The sequence below is a fragment of the Stomoxys calcitrans genome, chromosome 1 (assembly GCF_963082655.1).
Source record: "Stomoxys calcitrans chromosome 1, idStoCalc2.1, whole genome shotgun sequence".
In the NCBI taxonomy this organism is placed as follows: Eukaryota; Metazoa; Arthropoda; class Insecta; order Diptera; family Muscidae; genus Stomoxys; species Stomoxys calcitrans.
This window is the reverse complement of record NC_081552.1, coordinates 128,837,414-128,860,586: the sequence shown is the minus strand read 5'-3', so window position 1 is coordinate 128,860,586 and position 23,173 is coordinate 128,837,414.

Here is a 23,173-nt window from a genome sequence, read left to right as displayed (position 1 = left end):
GTAGGTCGGTCACCGGAAGTAGTAACTGCAGCCTTTGAAAGAACCGAATATTTTGTTATACACAATTGAATAATGACTTGTACTTATTAGTATTTGGTCCAAATCGGATCATATTTCAATATAGCTGCTATGGGGCATAAGTTATGCATTTTTCACCAAATTGTGACGAAAGGTGGTTAACATATATACCCGAGGTGGTGGGTATCCAAAGTTCGGCCCGGCCGAACTTAACGCCTTTTTACTTGTTTTAGAAACAAAAAATGTAAAAAAGACACGGTTCAAGAAGTGTTTTGGTGGTTGTTTGGAGGGCATGTCGAAAAACCCATGGAGTAATTCTATAACATTTGAACAAAAAAGAATATCTACACGAAACTTGACTTAGTGAATGTCGAAATGGTTTCCACGGGGCTGACATGGGTCGTGAATGTAGGTCACCTCCAGCCAATCGTCATGTTTTCTTTTTTTTTTTTGCAAATGATTGAACTCTTTAAATCCTCCAAAAACATGCATAGATGTCTAGAATATGTATAACTTTTTATGAGATATTGGACTTAAATTTTTTTTTAAAATTACGGTTAAGTTATCATCGGCATTTTTGGAATTATGGCACTATTTCTTTACTAATTGCAAATCTACTTTTACCATTGGCAAGGTTACAAAATTAAAATATATAAAAATTTTAAAAAGATAGCCCTTTCGTATTAAAAGTTATATGCTTCACAACATAAATTTTTCGAAAAAAAAACTAAATTACGAATTATGACGAACATTTCTGTATATTTTTTTTAAAGTTTTGGTTGATAATATTAAAATATTAGAGCCGAGCGCCGGATCTGGGAGCAAGCGGCTCGCGAAACGAGGGAAAACTATGAGAAGCAGTATGGGAAACAAAGTTATAGTAAAAACGGACTCCCCTAACGTTGATGACCCATGCAATCGAAAACAGAACCACGATTTGCGGATCTGCACCTGGAATGTCCGCCCTCTTTATAGAGAAGGTGCAATATACGCGCTGACGGATGTATAAGAGAAGTACAAGCAGACTACCACTATTCTATAGCTGCCATAACACGAGGCGTGAATTTGGCTGTGGGTTTGTGGTTAGTCGGAGACTGAAACACTTTGTCTCCAGCTTTACTCCGGTGGATGGGAGGGTAGCCACAATCCGCATAAAAGCCAAACGTCTATTCCGCAGAAAGAAAAAGGAAATGGAAAGACGTGAGTGTGAGCGAATTGAGATGTACAGGAGTCAGAATGAAGTCCGGAAATTCTACCAAAGAATTAAACATCAAACCGATGGCTTTGGTGCAGGCACATCCTCCTACAGAGACAAAGAAGGAAATCTGGTAACTGACACAGATAACATGTTGAGGATATGGAAAGAACATTTTACCCAACTGCTGGTGTCCGACGTTGGGGGCGAAGAGTATACCGCAGAACCAATCCCTGATCATGTTTACCTTCTAGTCAGAACGAGGTCCAAGTAGCAGTGACCCGACTAAAAAACAACAATGCAGCAAGAGCCGCTGAACTATTTAAGACCGGTTGCGACACGCTAATAAGGCGTATTCATCAGCAATCTGGCTAAAAGGACGCATACCCGATGATTGGAACCTTAAAATAATATGTCCCGTTCACAAGAAAGGAGACAAGATGGAATGTGCCAACTCAGAGGAATAAGTCTCCTCCCCATCGCATATAAGATACTCTCGACTGTACTGTGTGAAAGATTAAAAGATTAAATCAATGAGATAATTGGGCCCTATCAATGCTGTTTTAGACCTGGTAAATCCACCCTAGACCAGATATCACACTGCGCCAAATCCTGGAAAAAACCCTAGAAGGACAAATCAACACCTATCATCTCTTTATTGACTACAAAGCTGCCTTTGATACTCCTTTACGTTCAAAGGTATTTCAAGCCATGTCTGAGTTTGGTATCCCTGCAAAATTAATAAGACTGCCGGATGACACTTGCTGATACGCGTTCCTCAATAAGAATAGGAAAGAATCTATCCGAACCATTTAATACCAAACGAGGTTTCAGACGAGGAGACAGCCTATCGAGTGATCTCTTTAATATCCTGCTGGAGAAGATTATACGAAATGCAGATGTGAATAGATATGGCACACTAATCACAAGAGAACACATGCTACTCAACTATGCCGACGACATCGATATCATAGGTCGGTCACCGGAAGTAGTAACTGCAGCCTTTGAAAGAATCGAAAGAGAGTCTGCGAAAATGGGTCTGGCAGTAAAGGGAGATAAGACGAAATGGATGGTTTCAACTCCCAAAACACCTTTTACAACCGAGCAGATAAAGAAAATGGAGAAAGTTGAGAACCACAACTTTGAGACAGTCAGTAACTTTAGCTACCTCGGCACCGCCGTAACCGGAACGAATGACACCAGTTTTGAGATTAAGCGAAGAATAATACTGGCAAACAGATGCTACTTTGGATTATGTAGGCAGGTTAGAAACAAGGCCACCTCTCGACAGACGAAGATTACACTATACAAGACACTGATACTACCCGTGCTGTTATATGGTTCTGAAGCATGGGTACTTGTCAAAGCAGATGAGGCAGTGCTTGGAATATTTGAGAGAAAGATTCTTCGTAAAATATATGGACCAATTTGCATTAATGGAGAATATAGGCGAGTTACACGCATCAAAATACAACGACTGCGTTAGCTAGGTCAAGTTGTCAGATTGGATAAAGAAGCTCAGGCAAAGAAGTCTTTTGAATGCAAACACGGTGGTACACGCAAACCGGGAAAACCAAAAGCCCGATGGAAGGATCAAGTGGTGGGAGACACCTCGAAACTCGGTGTCAGAGATTTTAGAATGAGTGCAGAAGATCGAGGCCCTTGGAACGCTATTCTAAGTTCCGCTAGTGGAACAAATATTCTGTCATTGCCAATTAAGGCAAGAACCCCATACATACTTTTGCAAATATATTCAGTAAGGGATTCTATATTTAAAGGTGTTAAGAAACAACAAAAAATACTGCCCGAATTTTTCACAAAAAAACACAAAATACCTGAATACCGTAGAAAGTACTACATTTAACATTGGGCGTCGCACAACGCGAAAGGATCGAGAAAAACAAGTAACATATATATATTGGGTTGCCCAAAAAGTAATTGTCGGTAATATAGTAGTAATATAGTCGGCGTTGACAAATTTTTTCAACGGCTTGTGACTCTGTAATTGCATACTTTCTTCTGTCAGTTATCAGCTGTTACTTTTAGCTTGCTTTAGAAAAAAAGTGCGCGAAATTTTGTTAACATTTGTTTGTTTGGCGTCAATTTTAATATGGGTACCACATGTATTGAAAGAAATTCATTTAACAAACCGAATCAACGCTTGTGATATGCACCTTAAACGCAATGAATTCGATCCGTTTTTAAAACGAATCATAACTGGAGATGAAAAATGGATGGTTAACAACAACGCTTTAAACGCAATGAATTCAATCCGTTTTTAAAACGAATCATAACTGGAGATGAAAAATGGATTGTTTACAACAATGTTAGTCGAAAACGATCATGGTCCAAGCATGGTGAACCAGCTCAAACCACTTCAAAGGCTGATATCCACCAAAAGAAGGTTATGCTGTCTGTTTGGTGGGATTGGAAGGGTGTGGTATATTTTGAGCTGCTTCCAAGGAACCAAACGATTAATTCGGATGTTTACTGTCAACAATTGGACAAATTGAATACAGCCATCAAGGAGAAGCGACCAGAATTGGTCAATCGTAAAGGTGTCATATTCCACCAGGACAACGCTAGACCGTACACATCGTTGGTCACTCGCCAAAAACTGAGTGAGCTTGTCTGGGAACTTTTGATGCATCCACCATATAGCCCTGACCTTGCACCATCAGACTACCATTTATTTCGATCTTTGCAGAACTCCTTAAATGGTAAAACTTTCGGCAATGATGAGGCTATAAAATCGCACTTGGTTCAGTTTTTTGCAGATAAAGGCCAGAAGTTCTATGAGCGTGGAATACTAAATTTGCCAGGAAGATGGCAAAAGGTAATCGAACAAAATGGCAATTATATATTTGATTAAAGTTCATACTAAGTTTTATTAAAAATGCATTTACTTCCTTTTAAAAAATCCGCAATTGCTTTTTAGGCAACTCAATAGTTAAAGAACTGGGTTAGGTAAGAAAAATTTTAAATAGTAAGAGCTGAGGTGTAAGCGAGATGATGTGCAAAATTTCAAGAACCAGGCGGTTGGGGGACCTATTGGTAGGCCTTTTAATTTGGTCACCTCGGCCTTTCAAAAATTTGTTCGGCATGCCATATTTGTATTTGTGGTTCAATTAATATTTTTTTGCTGGATAGTGCTTCAAAATCACTACAAAAGAGACATCTTGAGGTTATCAAAAAAACTCATCTAGATTCGGGTATATTCGCTTTTTAATTGTTTTGTTTGGAAATTTGGAATTTATTGTTCGATTTTTGATTCATGATTTTGAATAGCTGACAAAATTAAAATTAGATTTGTTACATAGAGTGTTCACAACCGATTATTCAGTTGAAATTAAGTTACACAGTTTGGAAGCCATAAAATATTAAAAGACGGATTTTTTGCTTTTTTAATTAAAAAAGTACATTCATTGATTAGTCGCTTGATTCGCTCTCTAAATCATACTCCGCTATATCTCGGCATCAATTCAATGGCAAGTGCGTGACTTCGTTGTTATTTCCCTATCAGCATTTTCTGTTCGTAAAAGCTTTAGCCCTTACCGTTTTTGGGTTGTCATTGCACCATCTCAAATTATTTGCGTCTAATGCCTTCTTGCACTCCAAAACAGTCCTTGACTCTACCACCTTGGTTGTAATCGCCTGTTTACGGTCCGAAAAGATTTTCACAGTCAACAATCTAGCATTAATACCGTACCTCCTGAAGCATTCCTGTTATTGTTATGGTCATCAAAAGCAAATAGAACTCGGTTTCTGGGTTATTAATTTATGCGCATAGATCCGTTCTGTTTGTTGATAAACCCCGTTTACACTGCTTATCAGGGAAAACAGGTGATCGACCCATTAAATCCGAATTTAAAGAGCAGTTTTAACGGCATTATGAGAGGGTGTGGATTTTAATCCGCCCCATGCCAATATGCACATACATCTAAGCCGGTAGTCGGCTTGTATTGCGCTCTATATTCACATTAAGCAGCTTGTAAATTGGCGATTGATCCGAAATTTGGTACGCAGAGGCACTCTCAAATAACCACATCAATCACCGTTCTAAAGTTTGCGTGCTGTCAAAAGAGAGAGTCGAAGTAAAATGACGAAGACAGTATTCCCTATTTTATGTTATAAGTGGTTTCCGATCATAGGTTTCAAAATCACTGATAAGACATAAATCGAAAGATCATGAAAATCAAAATAAGTGGACAACATAACTTTTAAACCACATAATTGAAGAATATGTACATAAATCTAGGTGTTATTGTAATAATAACTTACACCCAAATTGCGACATAGGCTGTGACAGTGCCCATAAAGTATATATATTCTTGATCGTCTCGGCGTTCTGAGTCGATCTAGCCATGTCCGTCCGTCTGTCGAAATCACGATAGCGGTCGACCGCGTAAAGTTAGCCGCTTGAAATTTTACACAGATACTAAGTATTGATGTAGGTCGTTGGGGATTGCAAATGGGCCATATCGATTCAGATTTGGACATAGCTCCCATATAAACCGATCTCTCGATTTGACTTCTTGAGCCCCTCGAAGCCGCAATTTTTTTTCCGATTTGGCTTTGCATATAGGGTTCTGTTATGACATCCAAAAACTATGCCAAGTACGGTCCAAATCGGTCTATGGCCAGATATAGCTCCCATATATTAGCAGAATCCATGGTGGTGGGTTCTAAAGATTCGGCCCGGCCGAACTTAACACCTTTATTTCAAAAAACGGTGATAATTTTGAAGAGTTTTTTTTTTAATTTGATTATGAAAGAACTGACAACGTGAAACCATTGATATTTAATCGCTAGGCATTAGCTAAGACAAAACATTTTCTATACCTACCACCGAAGAATGGGGGTATATTCATTTTGTCATCCCGTTTGCAACACATTTAAATACCCATTTCCGACCCTATAAAGTATATATATTCTTGATCGTCGTCAGAATCTACGATCTAGCCATGTCCGTCCATGTGTCTGTTGAAATCACGTTACAGTCTTTAAAAATGGAGATATTGAGCTGAAACTTTGCACAGATTCTTTATTAGTCCATGGGCAGATTAAGTTCGAAGATGTAGCCCATCTATAGGCCTATATCTTGATCTAAGGCCCAAAAAAACTTCATTTATTATCAGATTTTGCTGAAATTTGGGACAGTGAGCTGCCTAAGGCCACTAGACATCCTTCTTAAATTTGGCCCCGTTTGGTCCAGATTTGGATATAGCTGCCATATAGACCGATCTGCCGATTAAGGGTCTTAGGCCCATACACACATTTATTATCCGATTTTGCTGCAATTTATGACAGTGAGTTGTGTTAGGCCCTTCGACATACTCCTCCCATTTGGCTCAGATCGGTTGAGATTTGGATATAGCTCCCATATATACCGATCTCTCGATTTAAAGTATTGGGCCCATAAAAAGCGCATTTATTGTCCGATTTCGCTGAAGTTTGAGAAAGTGAGGTGCGACAACTTTTTCAGTTTGGCCCAAATCAGTCCAGATTTGGATATAGCTGCCATATAGACCGATCTCTTGATTTAAAGTCTAAGCCCCATAAAAGGCGCATTTATAATCCGATTTCGCTGAAATTTGACACAGTAACTTGTGTTAGGCTTTTCGACATCCGTGTGGTATATGATTTAAATCGGTCTATATTTGGATATAGCTACCAAAGAGACCCATATTTTGTTCTACATAATTGAGCAATGACTTGTACTTATTAGACCACTTAATGTCCGTGCCGAAGTTGGTCAAAATCGGACCATATTTCGATCAATAGCTCCTTTGGGGGCATAAATTATACATTTTTCCCCGGATTATGACGAAAGGTGGTTTACATATATAGCCGAGGTGGTGGGTATCCAAAGTTCGGCCCGGCCGAACTTAACACCTTTTTCTTATTATTTCTATATAGCATGGATTTACTAATTTTGAGGAGAAATATGTCTTTTAGTATTCACAACTACTCACGGACATTACTACTTGGTATGTAAGTCAAATTGGAAACTTAGCTAAAGTACACCAAGAGAGATCAACAGCAGTAAATCCGCTGAGCATCTTGAACAAAAAAAAACATTTTTGTAGGCAACGCGAGAATTGTGAGCTAGCAAAGGCTTTTACGATTTGAATAATGACCGCATCTCATAGACCCAAAATATTTATTTGTATACAATGCGATATAACAAATTATTAAAAACGAATTAGTGTTCTCGGTCATCTAGACGGACAACAGAAAGGGTTCAAGCCACTGTCGACATATACACGTGCTTTTTTAACGTAAACATTGGAAAATATTAGCGGCAGCCAGAAATAGTAATAATATATATAACACCAGTCCACCAGTGATCGCATACAGCCCAGTTCTCTCGAAACAGAAATATGTACATATACCCCATCCATTATCTTTGTTGCCAATGATGCTCATTAAAAACCAATTTAAGTCTATTAAGAAATTTCTCCCCAATACGATCGAACAACCATTTATTTATGACTAGATAGATAGATAGGTGGATGGCTGCGAGTGGTTAGAAGTGAGCCTTTCGTATGAGTGATTGAAAGTCAGAAGAGAAATGCCTTCAGGTATGGTTTGCTCATATAAATGACTTTCAGTGTACAGCCAATGCATTTGGAATGATGGAGGTGGTAGCAGTCGATTGTTAATTACTCGCCCGTATTAATTATAAAATCGTAATTTGTAATTTTTAAGTGACCCAGGCATTTTCAAGGGTGAGTTCAGTAGGCTCAATACACAACAATTATATGGCTGGATTTATATGCACCACGCGATCGACTCATAATCGCAGTACCATTATATTGTAATACACACAACAATTTATGAAAATTGGCTACATCAAAAAGAGTTCATATTGGTGCATAATTCCCATAGGATGTTCCGCACACTTATCTACTCTTTGGAGTTTTTTTTTTTAAGTATTTGACTACAAATATTCACGTTTGACTGTATGCCACATTTGGGGGATGATTTTTTATACGTACTTAAATGGTGTTTGTATCTTTACCTAATACGACTGTTAATGATGCTACATCGACTAGGCGGACTTCACAAGACGGCTAACCTCCAACGTGAGTATATTTGATTGCTAAGGATTTGTTCCCAGTTGAAAACTTTTGAGGAGCTCGGATCAATTCGTTGCGGCCTGAAGCTTATGATGGACAAACACGTGTTTGGTATGCAAATTGCAAAAGAGATGTGCCAATCCTATTATGCATGGTTCGGATAATGCTTGTAAAATGGTGATAAGACAGTGCACAGTTTGAATTAGCAATTAATTTCCTCAAAAGGCTATGAGAAAATATGGTTACTAAAAAAGTTGACATATTCTCATGCTGACTATGTTTTCCACAACAAATAAAGTTGTACGAGCATTTAGTTTTAGAACAGGAGAACCGCACTCTGAAATGTAAGTCTGAAGCTCTTTGAAAATGCGTTTTATAACTCTGTATAATGTTCAACCTTGTACGGTTTGTGAAGATGAATACGGCAAGCCACATACATTATAGGTGTTACACAGAAAAATGAGAAACCTGGTTCAATAAACAAATTTTTATATTTTGTTTAAAACTCACACGCTTAATAATTAAATTAAAACGGATTATTACTTTCAATCATTATATTACTTGGATGTCATTGCACAGCAAAGTTTTTTATACATTGTTGCGTGGGTACTGTGTAAATGACGAAAAAACATTAGCTAACTTTTTTGTTCGGTATGTTGTTCCATTAAGTAAAGGGTGATTTTTTTGAGGTTAGGATTTTCATGCATTAGTATTTGACAGATCACGTGGGATTTCAGACATGGTGTCAAAGAGAAAGATGCTCAGTATGCTTTGACATTTCATCATGAATAGACTTACTAACGAGCAACGCTTGCAAATCATTGAATTTTATTACCAAAATCAGTGTTCGGTTCGAAATGTGTTCAAATTTTGACAAATTTTGTTCAGCGATGAGGCTCATTTCTGGTTGAATGGCTACGTAAATAAGCAAAATTGCCGCATTTGGAGTGAAGAGCAACCAGAAGCCGTTCAAGAACTGCCCATGCATCCCGAAAAATGCACTGTTTGGTGTGGTTTGTACGCTGGTGGAATCATTGGACCGTATTTTTTCAAAGATGCTGTTGGACGCAACGTTACGGTGAATGAACACATTTCGAACCGAACACTGATTTTGGTAATAAAATTCAATGATTTGCAAGCGTTGCTCGTTAGTAAGTCTATTCATGATGAAATGTTAAAGCATACTGAGCATCTTTCTCTTTGACACCATGTCTGAAATCCCACGTGATCTGTCAAATACTAATGCATGAAAATCCTAACCTCAAAAAAATCACCCTTTATTTCCTTCCTTTGCGCCACCCACAATTGTCGTCTCCGACGCCGTCTCTGTAATGTGTATAATGATGAAATTATTATACCCTACACCACCACTGTGGTACAGGGTATTATAGATTTGTATACCGATCGACTTGAATCACTTCCTGATTCGATTTAGCAGTGTTCGTCTGTCTGTCTGTCCATGTATTTTTGTAATCAAGGTACAGGTCGCATTTCTTGGCCGATTTTCACAAAATTTTTGCAAAGGTTAAATTGAAAAGAGGGTGCAGATATTAATCCGCCCCATGCCACAATGTACATACACCTAAGCCAGTAATCGGCTTGTTGTGCGCTATAAAAACTATAAAGTAACCTCTAAAAAGAAAATTTTAAGTTAGGAATTCCGTGCTACTTACAAAATCCATAATTGTTGGTTCATGTCTGAGATTTTGTCTCCACCTAAGTACTGGTATCTGTTGGACGCGAAAGCCGGGCAATGACAAAGAAAATGCTCCAACGTCTCACCATCTTCCCCGCATGCCCTACACATGCTATCACTTGCCGCACCGATTTTACATAAGTGAGCTGTCCCGTATAATACCAAAAGATATACTGACCTCCTTCTTACTTCCTTTCAGCAATAGCCTCGTCTTCTCACGATCTGGATCCCCCCATAAGATTTTCGCCGTCCTACCGACCGTTTCGCTGTTCCACAAGGTTGCATGCGCATTCGTCGCCCACTCCCTTAACTCGGACTGCGCCGACCCGAAATGCTTCGGGTTAACCAAGTTTATTGACGGCAGTCCTCTGGCCTTCACCGCCCAATCGTCTGCCCTTTCATTTTCCTTACTCCGTTATGGCCCGGCACCCAAACGATGCGGATTTTCCCATCCTCAGAGAAGGCGTTAATCTCCTTCTAACACTGCAAGACTGTTCGTGGCCTTACCGTCCTGGTTGTTATTGCCCTTATGGCAATTTTACTGTCGTTAAAGATGTTCACACTCGACGTCCTTGCGTTAGCACCACACCATTTCACGCATTCCGTGATCACCCGGATCTCCGCCTGCAGGACCGTATTATGGTCAGGCAGTCTGAAACAGATGTCAGTCCCGGTGTTTTCAATGTAAACGCCCAGGCCCACTCTGTCCTCTAGCTTTGATCCATCCATCCGTGTAACATGATCCTCCAGATGGCAATACTAGGGTTCCGTCAATTCAAGACTGTGCCGATGGCAGCAGTGCGTCGCACTCAATTGGTCGAATATCTAGAATAGTCTCCAGTGCCCTTGTGGGCGTGGTCCTCATCGCTCCGTCTATGCCAAGACAACATGTTCTCTGAACGTGTTGTGTGGTCCTTATGTTGCATTTTTTCTTCATAGCAGTCCACCAAACTACTGAGGCGTAAGTAAGTATTGGTCTAATCACGCTCCTGTAGAGCCAGTGGACTATCCTAGGATTCAGGCCCCATTTCGAGCTTATGCCCCGTATACATAGTACCCAACATCTGTGAGCCTTCTCAGTACGCTCCTGAATGTGACACTTCCAATTCAGTTTCCTGTCCAAGATCACACCTAAGTATTTGACCTTGTCAGGTTTCGAAATCGTCTTATTGAGGAAACGTGATGCTCTAAATTGGCCCACTTTCGTCTTCCTCGTGAACCGGCATATTTCAGTCTTCTCTGGATTAAAATTGAGACCTCTGGGTCTAGCCCAGTCATATGCCACATGCAAGACCCTTTCAGTCCTTCTGCACAGTTATCCTAGGATTCAGGCCCCATTTCGAGCTTATTGCCCGTATACATAGTACCCAACATCTGTGAGCCTTCTCAGTACGCTCCTGAATGTGTCACTTCCAATTCAGTTTCCTGTCCAAGATCACACCTAAGTATTTGACCTTGTCAGGTTTCGAAATCGTCTTATTGAGGAAACGTGATGCTCTATATTGGCCCACTTTCGTCTTCCTCGTGAACCGGCATATTTCAGTCTTCTCTGGATTAAAATTGAGACCTCTGGGTCTAGCCCAGTCATATGCCACATGCAAGACCCTTTCGGTCCTTCTGCATAGCTCGTTCGGATCCTTACCTCTAAGAAGTATTATAACATCGTCTGCGTAGCAGACTGGTTCAAATCTGCCTCAGTCAGCATCCGTAATAGGTCATTTATAGTGGTCACCCATAGGAGTGGCGATAAAATGCCCCCTTGTGGGGTGCCCTGTGCCACTTTCTTCTTTATATTTATGCCATGGGACACACAAGTTATCCACCTGTTCCTTAGCATATGGTTTATCCAGTCTCCAAGGACCGGGTCCACCCGGTACTGGTCTAAGGATTGGATCAGTGTGTCGGTCCGCATATTGCTAAAAGCCCCCTCGATGTTAATGCATACCGCCAGTGTGTACGTTTTGGCATCGAAGGATTCTTCTATTTTATGCACAACCTCGTCCAGGGCACTCTCCACCGACCTTCCCCTGACATAGGCATGCTGTTTGTATTTGAGTAGTTCGCTGGATGTCATACTCTTTATTATGTTGTCCACAATACATTCCATGGTTTTGAGTGAAAAGGACGTAAGGCTTATGGGTCTGTAGGCTTTTAGTGTCGCATAACTTGCCTTGCCGGGCTTAGGTATAAACACCACCCTTGCCTCCTGCCATGATGTCGGAGTATCTGAAAGTCCTAGGCATGCTGTGAAAATTTTGGCCAGACGAAATGGTCTGCCGAAAGACGGCAGACCAGAAGGTCTGCCTCTTTCGGTAGTAACGCCGGAAATATCCCATCAGGACCGGGTAACTTAAATAGATGGAAGCTCCTCATGGATTCCTTCACCATAAATTGCGTTATTATAAACCTTCGATCAAAATCATTATTCCAAGATTCCGGTGTCTCCGTGAGTCCCGTCGTATCCTGTGGAAAATAGGTTTTCATCAAAAGCCTCAACATGTCCTCCGTTGTCTCTGCTATTACTCCCATATCGTCTACTAAAGTTTCAGTTTGGACATGGGTTTTTGAGAGAAATGTTTTTATCTTGGTGGCGTCATCAACGCTATCGACCTGTTTGCAGAAAAGCTTCCAGGAGACACGTATTACTTGAACCATGTGTAATACACATTCCAATAAACTTCCGCTTTGTTACGACGTGCTCTGTTAAAAAGTCTGCGGACCTCTTTCCCAATATTGCGAATCTCCCCGGTCATCCAGGGTTTTTCTTGGTCTGATTTCCTTTCCCGAAGAGGGCAACTATCTTCGAAGGATCCCACCAGTGCAGTCGTAATCCTGTTGACATTTTCGTCAATGTCTTCTATGCTTGAACAATCTAAATTATCTTGCCCAAGTCTTCTTTTGAGTAGCCTTCCGAATTTTGTCCAGTTGGTTTTCAACTTATTCCGAAATTTTGTTCAGTTGGTTTTCAACTTATTCCGGAAGCCTATCGGATTCGGCGCTGGCCGTGCCATTCTAAACCTAATGTAGCGATGGTCAAAGAGGAGTGTTCCATGGAGACCCTCCAATCCTGAACCTCATCGATCAGATTTTCGGAACATATCGTCACATCTAATACCTCCTCCCTAATCCTATTAACAAAGGTAGCGGTGTTACCAATATTAAGTGTTATTAGGTCGTTAGTATTCCAGAACTCTGCCAGGGCTTGGCCCCGCTTATTAGTGTTGGTGCTACCCCACGAAATGTGGTGAGAGTTCGCATCGCACCCTGTTAGCACCTCGTTTCCTGACTGTTTTGCTTTCCCCACCAGCCGTTGCAGCACCGACGTTGGTGGCGGTGTCGGAGAGTCTAAAGGTAGATAAAGTGATGCCAGGTGTGCTCCACCGTCTCCCTGTCTCACCATCCGACGTCGACAACTCTGGGAAAAATATATAATTCAAATTTGTATGACAAATAACACAGGTCCTCGGCCGAGTACCAGTGATAGCATAGAATAATTGGTAGTTGATATAGTTTAGTCCAGAGACTTTGTTCCGGGTCGTCCATGGCTCCTGAATCAAGGCAATATGAATCTTGCCCTTGCTGATTTTCTCCATCAGAGCGTGTGTAGCAGTCTCGCTCCGGTGGAGATTTTTCTGGATTACCTCAATCATTGGTCCTCCAGTAAAAAGGCATCTTGGGAATAGGTGATGATCTCATCGTCTGCTCTCTGTTCTTTAGACTGCATTGACTTTCCTGTCACTGCACTGCCTGATGTCATCATTTTAGGTTCATTGCCTAGTCCAGTCTTCCAACTTTTTATAAAGCCGGTAATGGTTCCATCGTCGGGTCCCTGTTCGATAAGCTTTATTGGGTTTCCATTCCCTGTTCTGCCTGGTGTTTCAATACTAGGATCTTTGCCATCCAAATCTAAGTCTTCCAAATCTTAAGTAAATTAACTTTTGCATAAGTTTTCTTTTTGATCCAAAGACGAAAGCTATTGATTTTGAAAATAATTGGTCCAGATTTATTTGTAGCTCCCATATATATATATTTTTTCCGATGTGCCCTTTAAGAGCTGTAGAAGCCACAATTTTGGTTTGATCCGTACAAAATTTGGCACAAAGTGTTTCTTTCGACGTCCCAATTTGTGTGCAAAATTTCATCGTAATCGGTTCAGATTTAGATATAACTCCCATATACAACTTTCATCCGATTTGACCTATTTAGGCTGAAAAAGGCACAATTTTGGTCCGATCTTTACCAAATTTGGCGCGAAGTGCTTTTTTGACGCCCTAGTATGTGAGCAAAATTTCATCAGAATCGGATCAGAATTATATACAGCTCACATATATATCTTTCATCCGATATGCCTTTTTAAAGCTGTAGTAGCCACAATTTCGGTACCATCCTTACAAAATTTTGCAGGTAATATTTTATTTGACGTCGCACTACATGCAAAAAATGTCATCAAAATCGAACCAGAGTTAGTAAAATTTCCATATAAATCTTTTATTGGTTTCGACTTTATATATATATCATTTAATTGTTTCGAATTGTAAGGCTGTAGTAGCTACAATTTTGGTCCGATCTTTACAAAATTTTTCATGAGATGTTTAAATTGACATCCCATTATGTGCTTCATCAAAATCGAATCAGATTTAGATAAAACTCCCATATATATCTTTTATGCTTTTCGACTTTTGAGGCTGTACCAGCCACAATTTTCGTACCATCGTAAAAAAATCGTAGAAGGTTTTATTCGATATTTCAATAGGTATACAAAATTAAAGTCTGACTAAATTTGGATATAAGTGCTATAGACTAAAATTATTACGTATACTCGGTGGTGTAGGGTATTAAATAGTCGGCTCCACCCGACTTTTGCCTTTCCTTACTAGTTTTTAATTGAAAAACATCGTAATGGATACCAAACTCAGCTTTGCGCGTATAAAATCTCGAAGTATTGATCCACATGATTAGAGATGGGTTTCTAACTGGTAAAAGCCCAACGCTTGGGTATTTATTGGGTAAATGCCCAATACCCAATGGGGTGGCCCCATTGACACTTTCCCACATATTGATATCAGATTCGTGCTTTACTCCCAATGACCTTTCATTTGAGACCATATATCCATGGTCAGTAAATAAGTCCTGTTTGAGGGGTGTTTTGGGGAATAGGTCCACTCCCCCAGAAACGTGGTCCCACATTTGGATATCAGATTCGTATTCTACTCGCAAATACCTTTCATTTGAGTCCCATATTGCCATGATCGGTAAATATGTCCGATTTAGGGGTGTTTAGGGGGTTGGGTGGTGTTGTGGGGGTGGGGTGGTGTTGTGGGCGTGGGGTGGTGTTGTGGGGGTGAGGTGGTGTTGTGGGGGTGGGGTGGTGTTGTGGGGGTGGGGTGGTCCCATAAACACTTTTCCTGAATATTGATATCAGATTTGTGCTTTACTCCCAAAGACCTTTAATTTGAGCCCCATGTTGCTATAGTCGTAAATGTGTCCCGTTTGGGGGAGGTTTTTGGGGAGAGGCGGCCCCCCAAACCATTGGTCTCATATTTTGATATCAGATTCGAATTCTACACTCAAATACCTTTCATTTAAGCCCCATATTACCATGGTCAGTAAATAAGTCCTGTTTGGGGGGTGTTTTGGGGAAGGGGTGGACCCCCAGAAACGTGGTCCCTCATTTGGATATCAGATTCGTATTCTACTCGCAAATACCTTTCATTTGAGTCCGCCATTGTCGGTAAATATGTCCGATTTGGAGGTGTTTTGGGGGTTGGGATGGTCCCACTAGCACTTGGTTCGACAAATGGATATCAGATACGTTTTCTTATCCTAAATACCTTTCATTTGAGTCCCATATTGTCGTGATTGGTCTAACTATATGTTTGGTAGGTTTCAGGTGGGTGGGTGAGGTACCCCATCCGAAATTTGGATACCAAATTTTTATTTTGAGGGTACTATATGAGAGCACACAAAATTTCGCTTAAATCTCACCAGCCATCTCCGAGATCTGGCGTTTTTGAAAATTATGGTAAGGGGGAGGGTCCGCCCCCCCATCAGATATCAAAAAATGTAGTACCCTATTTTCACCATGGAGTAATTATGCACCATCTGTGAAAATTTCAAGAAAATCGGTTCAGCCGTTTCTGAGTCTATAAGGAACACACAAACAAACACAAATTGATTTTTATACCCTCCACCATAAGATGGGGGGTAAACTAATTTCGTCACTCTGTTTGTATCTACTCGAAATATTCGTCTGAGACCCCATAAAGTATATATATTCTTGATCGTCGCGACATTTTATGTCGATCTAGCCATGTCCGTCCGTCCGTCCGTCTGTCTGTCGAAAGCACACTAACTTCCGAAGGAGTAAAGCTAGCCGCTTGCATTTTGCACAAATACTTCTTATTAGTGTAGGTCGGTTGGTATTGTAAATGGGCCATATCGGTCCATGTTATGATATAGCTGCCATATCAACCGATCTTGGGTCTTGACTTCTTGTGCCTCTAGAGTGCGCAATTCTTATCCGATTGGAATGAAATTTTGCACGACGTGTTTTATTATAAAATCCAACAACTGTGCCAAGTATAGTTCAAATCGGTCTATAACCTGATATAGCTGCCATATAAACCGATATTGGGTCTTGAATTCTTGAGCCTCTAGCGTGCGCAATTCTTATCCGATCAGAATGAAATTTTGCACGACGTGTTTTGTTATGATATCCAACAACTGTGCCAAGTATGGTTCAAATCGGTTCATAACCTGATATAGCTGCCATATAAACCGATCTTGGGTCTTGATTTCTTGAGCCTCTAGAGGTCGCAATTCTTATCCGATTGAAATGAAATTTTGCACGACGTGTTTTGTTGTTATATCCAACAACTGTGCCAAGTATGGTTCAAATCGGTCCATAACCTGATATAGCTGCCATATAATCCGATCTTTGGTCTTGACTTCTTGAGCCTCTAGAGGGCGCAATTCTTATCCGATTTGAATGAATTTTTGCACGAAGTATTTCGTTATGATATCCAACAACTGTGCCAAGTATGGTTGAAATCGGTCCATAACCTGATATAGCTGTCATATAAACAGATCTGGGGATTTGACTTCTTGAGCTTCTAGAGGGCGCAATTTCTATCCGATTTGGCTAAAATTTTGCATGACGTATTTTATTTTTACTTTCAACAACTGTGTCAAATAAGGTTCAAATCGGTTCATAACCTGATATAGCTGCCATATAAACCGATCTGGGATCTTGACTTCTTGACCCCTAGAGGTCGCAATTATTATCCGATATGCCTGAAATTTTGTACGATGGATCCTCTCATGACCATCAACAAACATGTTTATTATGGTCTGAATCGGTCTATAGCCCGATACAGATCCCATATAAATCGTTCTCTCTATTTTACTTCGTGAGCCCCAATGGGCGCAATTCTTATACGAATCGGCTGAAATTTTACACAGGTCTCCAACATATAATTTAATTGTGGTCCGAACCGCACCATATCTTGATATCGCTTTAATAGCAGAGCAACTCTTTTCTTATATCCTTTTTTGCCTAAGAAGAGATGCCGGGAAAAGAACTCGACAAATGCGATCCATGGTAGAGGGTATATAAGATTCGGCCCGGCCGAACTTAGCACGCTTTTACTTGTTTTATATAAGATTTTAATCATTTTATAATTGACTTTATTGAATTCTTTTCGCTTCTGTTCAACCTCGAAGGGCAACGAAATATTTGTTGTCTTGTTTTCTTCACCAAATTGTTTCCGTCTAGCCACGTGTTATTTTGAATTACACCAGGGTTGCACTAAATGAATGTTAGATTGCGTGGATGAGGGACAAGTAATTTTGTTTTAGCATTAACTGCTGTATGGGTTAATAAAGAAGCAGATATATACGGTTTATGCTACACTCAGGGAAATTTGCTAGTAAAAACAGCAAAAATGTTGTCGCACTGCGGCACGCCGTTCGGAATCGGCTATAGAAAGGAGGTCCTCTATCATTGAGCTTAAATTTGAATCGGACTGCATTCATTGATATGTGAGAAGTTTGTCCCTGTTCCTTAGTGGAATGTTCATGGGCAAAAATTTGCATTTGCAATTGTTAAAAATGCTTACAAATGTCGTATATATATTTTATTTCATACTATGCTTTTTACTAGCATTTTATATTTTTTCCAATTTTCTAATTTATAACGAATTCAAATAACAGCAGATAAAACAAGTAAAAGCGTGCTAAGTTCGGCCGGGCCGAATCTTATATACCCTCCACCATTGATCGCATTTGTCGAGTTCTTTTCCCGGCATCTCTTCTTAGGCAAAACAGGATATAAGAAAAGATTTGCTCTGCTATTAGAGCGATATCAAGATATGGTCCAGTTTGGACCACAATTAAATTATATGTTGGAAACCTGTGTAAAATGTCAGCCAATTCGAATAAGAATTGCGCCCTTTGGGGGCTCAAGAAGTAAAATAGAGAGATCGATTTATATGGGAGATGTATCGGGCTATAGACCGATTCAGACCAAAATAAACACGTATGTTGATGGTCATGAGAAAATCCGTCGTACAAAATTTCAGGCAAATCGGATAATAATTGCGACCTCTACAGGCTCAAAAAGTCAAGATCCCAGATCGGTTTATATGACAGCTATATCAGGTTATGAACCGATTTGAACCATTCTTGGCAAAGTTGTTGAATATCATGACAAAACACGTCGTGCGAAATTTCATTCCAATCGGATAAGAATTGCGCACTCTAGAGGCTCTAGAAGTCAAGACCCAAGATCGGTTTATATGACAGCTATATCAGGTTATGAACCGATTTGAACCATTCTTGGCAAAGTTGTTGGATATCATGACAAAACACGTCGTGCGAAATTTCATTCCAATCGGATAAGAATTGCGCACTCTAGAGGCTCAAGAAGTCAAGACCCAAGATCGGTTTATATGGCAGCTATATCAGGTTATGAACTGATTTGAACCATACTTGGCACAGTTATTGGATATTTTAACAAAACTCGTCGTGCCAAAATTCATTCAAATCGGATAAGAATTGCGCCCTCTAGAGGCTCAAGAAGTCAAGACCCAATATCGGTTTATATGACAGCTATATCAAAACATTTACCGGTATAGCCCATTTACAATACCAACCGACCTACACTAATAAGAAGCATTTTTGCAAAATTTCAAGCGGCTAGCTTTACTCCTTCGGAAGTTAGCGTGCTTTCGACAGACAGACGGACGGACATGGCTAGATCGACATAAAATGTCACGACGATCAAGAATATATATACTTTATGGGGTCTCAGACGAATATTTCGAGTAGTTACAAACAGAATGACGAAATTAGTATACCCCCCATCTTATGGTGGAGGGTATAAAAATAACTACTATTATATTTATGCTTTTAAACAAAAAATTAACACTTCAAATTGTCAATTTGTTTATTAATACTTATTAAATGCCTCAATTGTTGTTTAGAAGTAAAAAAAATTTTGTGTAAATTTATTTAAAAGATTAAAATTTTAAATTTAATATCAGCAGACTAATTTCTCTGAGTGTATTATATAGTAATTCGTTAATGGTGATACAATAGAAAATAGCGCTGTTAAAAATTATCAAAGCAATTAATCTTTTTGTTTCAATTGATTTTATTGACTAATAACATGTTAAAACGTTCAAATATAAGTCAAATTTATTTCTGCATTAATTGGGCGAAATCCTTAATTTTTCCAAAAAAAAAATTGTTTTTGCCAAATCTGAAGATGATCGTATAACAGTAATTTGTTGCCAAAACAGCGAAATTTTTTGCTGTTTTCATATGACAGAAAGGAAAAAACTGAAAACACAATATCCTGCAGTGGAGCCTTAATAAGATTTAAAGACCAACAAGTAAAAGCGTGCTAAGTTCGGCCGGGCCGAATCTTATATACCCTCCACCATGGATCGCATCTGTCGAGTTCTTTTCCCGGCATCTCTTCTTAGGCAAAAAAGGATATGGGAAAAGATTTCCTCTGTTATTAGAGCGATATCAAGACATGTTATTGTGGTCCAACAATTAAATTACATGTTGGAGAACTGTGTAAAATGTCAGCCAATTCGAATAAGAATTGCACCCTTTGGGGGCTCAAGAAAATAGAGAGATCGATTTATATGGGAGCTGTATTGGGCTATAGACCGATTCAGATCATAATAAACATGTAAGTTGATGGTCATGAGAGGATCCGTAGTACAAAATTTCAGGCAAATCGGATAATAATTGCGACCTCTAGAGGCTCAAGATACCAAGATCCCAGATCGGTTTATATGACAGCTATATCAGGTTATTTACCGATTTGAACCACACTTGGCACAGTTGTTTGATATCCTAACAAAACACGTAGTGCCAAAATGCATTCAAATCGGATAAGAATTGCGCTCTCTAGAGGCTCAAGATGTCAAGACCCAAGATCGGTTTATATGGCAGCTATATCAGGTTATAAACCGATTTGAACCATACCTGGCACAGTTGTTGGATATCATAACAAAACACGTCGTGCAAAATTTCATTCCAATCGGATAAGAATTGCGCACTCTAGAGGCTCAAGAAATCAAGACCCAAGATCGGTTTATTTGGCAGCTATATCAGGTTATGAACCGTTTTGAACCATACTTGGCACAGTTATTGGATATCATTACAAAACACGTCGTGCAAAAATTCATTCCAATCGGATAAGAATTGCGCACTCTAGAGGCTGAAGAATTGAAGACCCAAGATCGGTTTATATGGCGGCTATATCAGGTTATGGACCGATTTGAACTATACTTGGCGCAGTTGTTGGATATCATAACAAAGCACGTCGTGCGAAGTTTCAGTCAAATCGGTCCAGAATTGCGCCCTCTAGAGGCCCAAGAACTCAAGACCCAAGATCGGTTTACATGGCAGCTATATCAGGTTATGGACCGATTTGAACCATACTTGGCACAGTTGTTGGATATCATAACAAAACACGTCGTGCAAAATTTCATTCTAATCGGATAAGAATTGCGCACTCTAGAGGCTCAAGAAGTCGAGACCCAAGATCGGTTTATATGGCAGCTATATCAGGTTATGGACCGATTTGAACCATACTTGGCACAGTTGTTGGATATCAAAACAAAACACGTCGTGCAAAATTTCATTCTAATCGGATAAGAATTGCGCACTCTAGAGGCTCAAGAAGTCGAGACCCAAGATCGGTTTATATGGACCGACCTACACTAATTATAAGTATTTGTGCAAAATTTCAAGCGGCTAGCTTTACTCCTTCGGAAGTTAGCGTGCTTTTGACAGACAGACGGACGGACGGACAGACGGACGGACATGGCTAGATCGACATAGAATGTCGCGACTATCAAGAATATATATACTTTATGGGGTCTCAGACGAATATTTCGAGTAGTTACAAACAGAATGACGAAATTAGTATACCCCCCATCTTAAGGTGGAGGGTATAAAAATGAAAGCTAAAACAGACAGTGTCATAAATATTTCAAAATTCTTTTATATTTTATCTACCTGTTTCCCTAACTTTCTGTCACTGAGAATGAGTGACTACCGTTCGCCCTTGTGTCAAACGAGCTGATTTCATAAAGTAAAAACAGATGTTGGAGTGAGTGACTCGACTCACTTGAGTAAGAAAATGTTAGTGAAACAGACAGTATATTTTACAGCATATAACGTACAATTCCCCAAATTTCTACAATTCACTAATTTTTGAACGAATTTAAAAAACATCAGACAAAATCAAAACTACTATTATATTTATGTTCTAAAACAAAAGATTTATGTCGCAAGGCTGGTACTACGATTTTTTTTTTTGGGGAAAATTTTACCTAAATCTTTCTTACGGTGGTTTGACAAGGTTACCACATTGGATTTTTTTGGGTTTCTTTGACCAAAATGTTGCCATTTACATATAAAAATTCATATGGCACTAACCAATTCATCAGCTGCTTACGTACATGTTACATATAAAAGTGAGTGTGTGGACCTGACTCAAATTCATATATGTTGTTGCTGTTTGTGCCACACAACTTCCAGGTCTGCATTTTTATAATGCCACATACAGAGGGCACTGAGAACACTACACTTTTTAGTTCTAAATTTAGTTTTATGGTAAACTAAATGTCATTATTTTGAGAAGTCATGACTATGAAATGAAAGACTCGTTCATTCCGTTTTAACTTCGAGAGCAATAAAGTTCAGTCTTCGTAAAATCTAAACATATATCGTTTTTTTTTGTTAAGTCATTGTGACTTGGTATTAAGGTTACTTTTTTACATACATAACCCAAAAACACATTTCGAGTCTTAAGGGTTTTGGACTTTCCAAACTTCCAAAAAGAATTTCTATCTTTCAGGAGGCCATTATCACCCTTTCGTTCACAGTCCACTGAACCCCAACGTTTTCATGATCCTTCAACCCGGATTTTGGCTAACCTAAAAGACGTGAAATCTGGAAAATCATCCAAATCAATCCCTGCAGTTCACAAGGAAAACCAGGTAACCTACATGCCATTGTCGTACAAAATTTCTTCCTACATAAGTTTAGAAAGTACGAGCAACATTCTTTTTTTGTGAAGGTCAATTACACAAAAATTCATTTCCGTGAAAGTGATTTCAATTTCATTGTAAGTTCAATTTTTTCCAAGAAATTGATACTAAATTCTTTCGTTTGCTTGCTTATAATATTTTGCTTAAACTTCTGGCAATTACAACTTCAAAAAAATTCGCTGAATTGGTTCACACATTTCAAACCAATCTCCTTATCAAGTGTGTCAAATTATTTTGCTTATTTCAATTTCAATCCTCTTAAACACAAAAACTTTGATCTTGATTTATAAGAAGACAAAGCACAGTAATTACACTTAATGGTCTCCAAAGGCTCTACTTGACAGTTTTTTTGTCGTATATGGTACATTCGTGTTCATCATAGTGGTTATTAAAAAACAAGCAACAACAAAAAAAATACTCTTTACATCATATTTTTTCCTATCCATATTCCAATCGATCACCACAGAATCAATCATCCACGTTGATTTTCATTCCTTTTTGATAAAAGTTGTAGGTACCTACAGACTACCCATCCCTTGTTGTTTCTTTATTCGCTGACTACACGAGAGAACCACAAGCAGTACCAGTACCAGTTTTATAATTTTTT